This window comes from Mercurialis annua, linkage group LG5 (assembly GCF_937616625.2).
Source record: "Mercurialis annua linkage group LG5, ddMerAnnu1.2, whole genome shotgun sequence".
NCBI lineage: Eukaryota > Viridiplantae > Streptophyta > Magnoliopsida > Malpighiales > Euphorbiaceae > Mercurialis > Mercurialis annua.
The window spans coordinates 8,012,178-8,021,590 of record NC_065574.1 but is presented as its reverse complement, the minus strand read 5'-3'; positions in this window follow the sequence as shown (position 1 = coordinate 8,021,590).

The window sequence follows — 9,413 nt, the reverse complement described above, 5'->3', positions numbered from 1 at the left end:
TGAATAATTTCCGAAAAAAAAGATTCTTCTTTTCTTTTTGCCACCATTTAAAATAATTATATAACGCAACCGTTATGTCATGTTATTTGCAAGTATATCCGAGACTATTCAGTCTTTCAAATCAGAAGTAAGTTTCAGCCTGTCAAGTAAAACTTCTCGATTGGAGATAGAGACGGAGGTTACGGCAGAATGAATTCTGCAAGTTACAACTGCTGCAGTTTCATGTCGTTTTGGTCACTTCTCATGGTAGTTTAATATACTTAAATTCATGATAAAAAAAAAACATGAATTTCAATACTGTAAACACTTATTGACTTGTTGCAAAATGACGTAAAACAATCGTTGTATGTAATAAACACTCTATCATTTACTGTATATCGCACATTCTCTTATGTTCTAAGTGTGTAAAATTGAGGCTAAACTCATCCCAATTTACCACTTTTGTTTAGTAAGTTCTTACAATACAAATATTTTTTTTCAGTCCATCTATTTATCTAATTTTTTATTTTAGTGCTCTTTTTTATTTTCTTCCAGTCCATGTACTTATAATTTTTTTTTCTAGTCCCAAATAAAAAAGGTGTGCAAATCGAAATTGGACAAATAGAGGGACCTGAACGTGAATAAATTTGCAGTAAGAGCTTTCTGAATAAAATTGGTAAAGTACAAGGGTCTCGGTATATAATTTTCCTAAAAGTAAAGGAAAAGGTTAGTTTAGGTGTGAAAATGATTATCACCTTTATATGGGTGTTTAAGCGACTAACTGATTAAAGTTCAGGGGTACAAATGTGCATTTGGCCTTTAATCAATAAACAGACAGTTGACTACTTATTAATACTTCCAATTTTATAGTCTGTGAGCATAAATAATGTAATTTGATTTTTTTTTATATTCATTATGTCGTTGAAAACTGCAATAGGATTAGGAAGAATATTTAGCTCATGAGATCTATTGTTTTTTTTTCGAATATTCAAGATTAAATTATCACTACTATATAATCTACTGGCTCTTATAATCTACTACTTGTTACAAAACTATAATTAATAAGACTGCTGTACACGCAGATCAATTAATAAAAATATAAATTTTTAATTCGATTTATAAGTCAGCGAATTGGAAGAACGGACCGAAAACTGCCTCGTCTTCTCCTCATTCTCCTTTCTCTAATATGAACCTTGAGTCATCAAAGCCTAAAAAAACTATATTAATTAAAACATGATAGGGAATTTTTTTAAATTATTTGCATATTTAATCTTTTGCGTTTGTGACGACTTAAACGCAATGTCTAAAATTAAACTTAAAAAAAAATCAAACCTTTCATTTTTAACCAGTTAACAGCCCAAAGTCAATATACGGTGTTGTTTAAGTCTTAAAAACCGTCAAAACAACATTGTTTGATAAAAAAAACCTTGGTATTATAAAATATAAAAATAAAATAAAAAGTTAAGCTTTTAAATGATAACTTTAAATATTATACTTAAATCGCTACAAACCCAAAAAGTCAATAAATTTTGCACACAAATAACCTAAACATTTATCATCTATATAATATATCCGGTTTATATATCAGATAAAGGGTGATTAGAAAAAAGGTTAATTGTAATTAAATTACGAATTTTATCCTGATTTGCAATTACAACACGACTTTTACAATTTGCAACGACAATAATCTACTTTCATTTTTTGGTAAATTGGTACACCGAGTTAAAAAAAAAAATTAAAATGAACATTGTAATATACAACCACGTGTTGTTGCATGATGGTCGGTGTACTAATTTGCTAAAAAAATGAAAGTTAGTTACTAATATTGTCAAATTTTAAAATTCGTGTTGCAATTACAAACATCGTTAAAGTTCGTAATTTAATTTGTAATTAACTCTTAAAAAAATTAAGGTAATAAATTATGAGTAGATGAGAATGGAACCTAATTCAAACTAAGGACGATTGGCCATCACATAATGTACTTGAGATAGAAGTACGTAGCATGAGGAATGCATTATCTAATTCTGAATTAAAATATATACATAAGTCACAAATAGGAATTTAGTAATTTCTAAAGATTGACATTAGTTTAAGCTAAGTACGCGTTATGTGATTTAATCAACTCAACTGCCCCGGTGATTAATTTGACCAACGAGTAAATTATATACCGATCACGAATAACCTACTTTTATGTTAGTTTTGTGGTTGAGCCAGGATCAACGATCTAGAAGCCATGTTGATGCAAGGAGTAGATACGATTTTTTTTTCTTTCTTTCAATATACTACACATTGTATTATTTATTAATTTTTAATTAGCTATATTAATTAGGTTTAAGTTTATATATAACTAATAGGTTTAGTTGTGAAAAAGAAATCTATGCTTTTACATTTGTTTGCAATTTAAATCAAATAACTTTAAAATACTATTCTAATTGGGGTAATGTCATAAAACTCATCAACTTTACACGTTTTTTTATTTTAATCACATAAAAATTGTCATTTTTATACACCAACTAATAATTTTTCCCAAAACCATACACCGTTCAAAAATCTGATGAAAATTGCTGACGTGTCACTATTTGGTTCGTTATGGCATGTCACTTTCCGGTTGTCAACTCAAGAATTTTCACTAAATTTTTGAACAGTGTATAGATTTGGGAAAAATTGGCAGTTGGTACATGAAAATGACAATTTTTAAACGGCGTGTTTAAAATGGAAAAACGTGTAAAATTGTTGAATTTTTGTGACATTAATCCATTCTAATATGACCATCTAGTTACAATTTTTTTTCCTTTCAATCAAATACCTATTTGCATTATTTGACTGATTACTTGTAACTTTATTTTTTTAAGCCGTTAAACATAGAGAATTTAAAATTAGATTTTAATATTATTTTATTAAATATAGATGTTAAATTTTAAAATCTTTTTTTTTCTAATAATGAAATTAGTATATAAATTCAATCATTTATTATAAAAACTTAGTGAATTTTGAGTATTAATGTAGTATGATTTGACTAATTCTACTTAGTGTCTTTTATGTAATTTATTACGCTATTACTATTTACTAATATAATGCTAGAAGTCATTTTATTATTCATTTGCGAATGGATGCATTCTATTTTTAACAGAAATGTTAACAGAGTTAAATGATTGGGTTTAAATGTCCTAGAATTTGTGATTGTGACCATAAGGTGATAGTTGTCCAATTCTTTATTTAGAGTGGTATATGTACCATTCAAAAAAGTTCAATAGTTTTTTTGGTACCTTTTGCCCACACCAAATAATGTATTTACGATTACATATAATTATACAACACAACGTTATTGCCACATCAACTTATGAGACGTTAGCTACGTGCTAATATTTAATGGTTAAAAAAAGCAATATATAATAAAAAATTATTATCGTAAATACTCATTGATTTGTGGTTTCATGGGATAAATACTCTACGATTGCATTGCATCTCTATAAAAAAAATCATTAAGATTAAGTAATGATATAAAATGAAAATTAAGAGAACATTAATATTCTTACAAAAATAGTGCCGGATGTTCAGTTGGTGTAGGTAAGTCTTTAGATGCTATGTTGTGTAATTGTATTGCATGGAAATCCGAATTTCAATAATTTCGGTCAAAACTACATAATTGGAATTATTTAAAAGAGGTAAGTTTTAGTCAAAATTATCTAAGCCTACTAAAAAAATTTAATAAAGTTAATTATATAAATAATTTAAATTAAATTAAAATTAAAAATAAATATAATTATTAATTATTAATTTTTTATTTTAAAAAAATATTTAATTTCAATTAAATTAATTAAATATTATTCACAAAATTTACATAATTGAAAATGTTTAATAAATAATTTATATTAGAGGAAACTACTAAAAACCCAATCTTATATTTTAGACAAGTTAAATCCTATGGTAAAGTTTGGTACAAAATAAATTTTAACCTTTCAAAAAAACTCAAAACAAATGCTCCATCATTAATGTGTTAAATATATAAGTAAAAGAAGGACCAAATTGTTTTTTGAATATATAAAAGTTGAATAAATAATTTAACCTTTTTATTATTTTAATAAATTAATCCAATTTCTTTATTTTAAAATTCAATGACTTAAAAATTTATTACATATTTTTGAAAAAATCTAAAATAATATATGTTTTTTTATATTTTCATTTTATAATTAAGCTAAATACACAAGTATGAGGCATTGGGTACTTACTTATCAACAAAAGAAAGTTTGAGGCATTGGATTTTTATCATACATATATAAAAAAATAATTCAACAAATATACATATGACTATTGTTATATAGCTATGAAAAAAATCAATATGATTACTTTTAAAAATTCAAAGTACGTGAAATTAATAAAGATGAGAATAAAGATGTATGGGATTTAATAAATTGACCAACTGATTGTATATAAAAGATATTAAAAACAAGATTAGCTATATTATTATTTTTGATTTTATTTTTTTAATATTATTAAAAAATTAAGTTTTTTCTTATATTTATTAATTAAGTATATAAACTAGTACTTACATAAATAAAATTAGGTTAAATTTTTACGAAGAAACAAATACAAATATGAAAAATATGATTAATCAATTCGTCAAACTGGTCTGATTTTTTTAATAATGATTATGAGGACATACAAATGCGAATAAAGTAAAGAAAAAATAGTTGATATTAATTAGCTTGGATGTCAACTAGCTATTTTAAAAAAATCAATAATCAATTCACAAATTTATGAAATTTTATAATTTTTTATCACCATTTTTACCAATTTCACATATGTGAAATATTTTATAAAAATTATATTGTTTTTTATTATTAAATCAAAATAATTATTTGCATACTTATTAATTTATTTTTTAAATATAGGATAATCAAATGTCTCAAATTTATGTATTCAATTAAATTATATAAAAACATAATTTTACTTTTAATTTTTATTATGTGAATACTCAATGACGAAGTCATACTATAATTTCAGGTATGACATAATTTAGTGAATTTTTTTTGAAATATAATTATTGGTAGGGCATATTTATATGATTTATTTATTAATTAATTATTTTATAGATAATTTAAAAAAATGAGGTAGAGCCCAGACACTATCTGGCCCTACCTTGGTCCTGTCATTGTGAATACTATAATTTTACATTATTTTTTATTTTTATTTTATTTTTTTGATTGTTGATTTTTTTTAAGTTTAGTTAATAAAATTTTGATTATTTGGTCCACTTCTATAAATTTAGGGACCAAATTATTTTATTCTTATTTTACACTAGAAGAGATAAGTATTTTTCTAAAACTTTTTGAAACGTTCAAATCTATTTCATATCAAACTTTATTAAATGATTTATCTTTTCTATTACATAAATAATTAGGATTTTTCAAATAGTTTTTTTACATTAAATTAAAATATTTTAGTAAAAAATCTAAACTCATGAACTAATAATTGAATTTATATAAGAATCAACTCGCGAACTCATAATCAACATTAATATGAACGGCCCGCACAGATTTAGTCTAATGATCTAAAACTCAACCATCTGGACGTCAAAAATTGTAGGTTCGAATCCCGGCTACGCCCTTTCTTAATATGAAACCTGGCATGTGGACTTGCGGACGGTCCACATCCCGAATTTGACAATTTATATACTTATAAAATTGAGAGGACCAACGAAAATCTCTCATTGATTCTCACCAGATAAAATTTTCTCATTAATTCTCATCAAATAGAATTTTCTCATTAATTCTCACAAAATAGAGCATTTTCATTAGTTCCCACTTTTTTTAAATTATATTTATTTTATCTATATTAACTTCCAATCTCTACATATTATAGTGATTTAATTTATATTAACTTTCAATTTCTACACTTTACAGCTTTTAATATATATCATACATGGATTTGGTAATTCATATAAAATGGACTCTTTTTATCCATATCAATATTGATTTATAATCAATTTAAATGAATTGTTTTTATTTATTTCCACTATCCAATATAATTTATGGAAACATGCGATAATATAAAACAATATTGTTAACTTCTTATCTCAGATTTCGGGTGCTACTAAATTGTAATTTCTTTTAGTTAATTTCTCCAAAAGCAATTGCCAAGGATTCCTGTTTTCTAGTTAGGTTTTTGTGATTATAATTATGCAAGCTAAACTACAGCACGTACATGCTATTAGAAACTTGCTAGGATTTTTTGTTTCATTTAAAGTTGCAACATATTAAAGTTGGGTACTTTTTAAAAAATTACAATTGAGCTTCTTAATGATCATCCACTAAGTCTTACTATTTGTTTTTCATTAATTATTTTTATATTTTTATATTAAATTTTAATATATATTATTTATTTATGAAATATTTTGATTCTACATTCTGCTTTGCTTTCAATCAATATTTTATATGTTTTTCATTAATTATTTGTATATTTTCATATTAAATTTAAATATATATATATATATATTATTAATTTATGAAAAATTTGCAATGATATCAATAAAAATAATTTTTCGTAAACATACAAAGTTAAATTAGCTATTAAAATTTATTAGATTTTGAAAAATTAAAATATTATTTTTCTTTTAAAATAAAGTATTAAAATTGAGAAACATCTTCAACTCTAAAATAAATTTACATAAAAATTATAATGCATGTACCATGGCATAATAAACTATTTATTTATATTTGGAATTTCTTTATAAATTGAAATGTAATATTAAAAAAACTCAACATAATGTGATACTAGAAAAAATAGCTCATAGATATAAATAAATATGCAATTTTGTATGCATAGTTATTGAGCATATATTTTATAATAAAAAAATATGTCAATTTTATTAACAACTATAAAAGCGATATCACACAAACATATTTGATGAAGATAATAAAATAAAAATCATAATACCCAATTCACATTTTATTAGAGAATTCCATAACAGGAAAAGACTAAACTTTGATACAAGAAATAAATAAAAATAATGTAAAAAATGTATGACAAAACCAATACTTTAAAAATTTATTGCTGGAAAATTTACTGCTGGAATACTAAATTTATTGCTGGAATATTAATGGTAGTTCAATTTTCAAAAATAAATCATCCAATAATGGATTAGTAACTCTATTTTCAAAATTAAATTTTTCAATAGTGGAGTTTATAAATAGGGTTATAATAGTTTTTATGTTTATAATTTAAAACAAAAGAAGTATTTTCTTAATTTTAGCAATTTAGCCTAAAGCGACAACTAAAAATGGACGGAGGAGGTATTATTTAAACATTATAGATTAATTTTTAATTTATTTCTACATAAATGTGCAGTCTTATGACTAGTGATATTGAGTTTCTACTCATCAAAATGAGTCCTCGTCACCAAAAAAACATTAATATGAACGACTTAGCTCGTTAGTTGATCAACATCAATTTCGAGTTCAATTCATTTGGACTAAGAATAATCTTGAGTCGAGTTCTGATCAATTTACCCCAAGTCCCAACCACTAAATCCTCTTTTGTAATATGTAAATGGATAATTAAAGTTAGAAAAGTACGAAGTACAAACACCATAGGTTCAAATCTTTCCTTATAATTAGGCATAAGGTAAAAAAAACATCAAGGTTTTTTTAAAAGTACAGTTCAGCCTTTATTTCTTGGGTATAATTCAGCCCTTACCGTTTTTTTATCGAACAAAAAAAATATTAATTTTTTTGAACAAATAAACCCTTCCGTTAAAAATGGAATTTAACGGTGTTAAATGTCTTTAAGGAAAAGATTCAAAAATATCCTTAATATTTATAATATATTTCAATTTAATTCTTCAAAGGACTTATATTGAAAAAAAATTAAAGACTTGAATGATAGTTCTCAGACCTGAGAACAGACCCATCTGTTCTCCAGGGATGAGAACAGCCGTTTGTTCTCACCTGAGAACAGACCCGTGACCAGTGTTTTAAAAACCGAACCGGTGGCCGAACCGGTGTGGCCACCGGTTAACGGTTCAACCGGTTCGACCGGTTCAACCACCGGTCGAACCGGTAAACATGATTTTGTATAAAAATTAATATTTATTTAAAAATAATACTAAATTAGAATAAAAAAGTTTTGTGTTAGAATTATTTAATTAGTAAAATTTTATTTAGGTATGCTATTCAAGTTTTTAACTTACCATTTTAAAATCCTCATATAATTTCATTTCTTAAATAAAATTTTAATTATTTGATTCTAACAAACATGGAAACACACAACCTATTAAATATAGATATTAAAAATTTACTCCTTTAATCTCAATTAGCCATTAATATTATTTATTATGATTTAATTATAAATACTAAGGAATATTTAATATTTTAATTTATTAAATTATAAAAAAACCCCATGTTATATTTTATTTCCAACGAATCTAATATTGTTTTATTTTAAAAGTATTCTTAATTTGATTGGCTAAATTAGTAAATGGAATATATGATTTTCTTAATAAACAAATGTATTGGCCATTAATTGTAAATTAAAATCATAAAAGGCAACTTGCTACTATTAGTTAATGAAAAACTACCAAATATATTATCTTTCTAAAATTATATTGCTCAATCTATGATATATGAAATTATGAATTGAATATAATTATAGTCAACTTATTTCCAAAACTACATTACTCCAACTTATATATGACTTAAATATAAATCTAATTAACATGAAAACAAACAATTGATTTGGTTTAATTATTGCAAAATTTCCATTTTTAATTCAATTAATAATTAAAATCATCAATCATATTTTTTTACCAAATGTGGAATGATTCAAATAAGTAATAGATTATTTAATTGATTTTATTAATTTTGGTATGGAAACATTAAATAAAGAAACAAATAATTAAAAAAAGTAAGAATATTAAAAATTAATTTAGATATTTTTTAAAAATATGTATTAAATATATATTGATGGTTGAACCGGCCGGTTTTATCCGGTTCCGGTTCAATGATTTTGTCCGGTTCAGCCGGTTTTGTCCGGTCCAAAACGGTTGGACCGGAATTTCCGGTTCTGTGGATGTAAAAAACCGGACTGGTGGCCGGTTCCCGGTTGAACCGGTCGAACCGGTCGGTCCGGTCCGGTTTTTAAAACACTGCCCGTGACGGCGTGTGGCGGCGGTAGTTTTTGGATCGGGGATGATTTCGAGGCTGTGGTGGTTTTGGGATTGACAGTAATTTTTGAAAAAGGCCGACGGTTTTCAGAATAGGTTCTAATTAAATTTGATTTATTTGGTTTAATAGGTTATTGGTTTAATCGCATCTTGATTATAGTGTAATTCAGTTTTTATTAATTGGATTTAGATTGATTTAATTAGATTTAATTGTATTTTATATGGTTTAATTGGGTTTAGATTGATTTAATTATATTTTAATTGATTTCAATAA